The sequence below is a fragment of the Propithecus coquereli genome, unplaced genomic scaffold (assembly GCF_000956105.1).
Source record: "Propithecus coquereli isolate 6110/MARCELLA unplaced genomic scaffold, Pcoq_1.0 Scaffold224, whole genome shotgun sequence".
Classification (NCBI taxonomy): Eukaryota; Metazoa; Chordata; class Mammalia; order Primates; family Indriidae; genus Propithecus; species Propithecus coquereli.
This window is the reverse complement of record NW_012147634.1, coordinates 3,919,372-3,920,622: the sequence shown is the minus strand read 5'-3', so window position 1 is coordinate 3,920,622 and position 1,251 is coordinate 3,919,372.

The following is a 1,251-nucleotide window of genomic DNA, read 5'->3' as shown; positions in this document are numbered from 1 at the left end:
AGAAAAATTTAACTCAAAATGGTCCAAAGGCCTAACTGTGAGAGATAAAAACATAAACTCTAGAAGAAAACATGGAGATAAACCTTCATAACATTGGGTTTAACAATGGTTTCTTTGATCTGACACCATAAGCACAGCAAACAAAGAAAATATTTACTCAAAATTAAAAACTTCTGGGAATCCAAACACACAACCAAGAAGGTGACAACACACAGAGGCACATTATATAACTGATGAGGACTCTTTATCCTGAATATATAAGTAACTTTTAAGACTTAACAGCAAAAACACTTAACAACCCAATTACAAAACGGACAAAGAGCTTAAAATGAACACTGCACAGAAAAAGACAAGCAAATGGCCAACAAGCACAAGAGAAGATAGTACACATTATTAGTTGTTATGGAAATTCAAATTCCGAACACAATGACATACCCACTCACACACACTAGAAAGGCTATTGTTATAGGTATGTGTTGGCAAGGATGGAGAAAAACTGGATACCCTTACACACTGCTTATAGAAATACAAAATGGTACAGACTGTGTGTAAAATAGTTGAATGTTCCCTCGAAAATTTACAAACAGAATGACCATGGCTCAACAATTCCAACCCAAGGTATATACCCCAAAGATTAGAAAACAAGTGTTCAAAGAAAAACTTTTACATGAATATTTATAGCAGCACTCTTTGCAATAGCCAAAAGGTGAAAACAACCCAAACGTCCATCAACAGATGGATGGATAAGCAAAATTAGGTATATCATAACCTAATATATTTATTATTCAGCCATAAAAAGGAAAGAGAAACTAAAATGGAGCAGCTGCTATGGAACACAATATGGCAGTACCTCAAAAATTAAGCATGGAATTAACTTAAAACACAGAGATTCCACTACTGGGAATATACTCAAAAGAACTGAAAGCAGTGACTTGAACACCCATATTCATGGCAGCATTATTCACTATAACATAAGGTGTAAGTAACACAAGTGTCCACTGACAGAGTAGTAGATAAATAAAGTGTGGTCCATCCACACAATGAAATATTATTGAGCCTTAAAAATGAGGAAATTTTGACACATGTAACAACATGGATGAACCTGGAGTCATTAGCTAAGTGAAACAACCCAGGCACACAAGGACAAATACAGTATGCTCTACTTATGAGGCACCTGGAGTCGTTTTCAGGGGCTAGGGGGAGAGGAAATAGGAAGTGGGTGTTTAGTGAGTACAGAGTTCCACTTGAAGC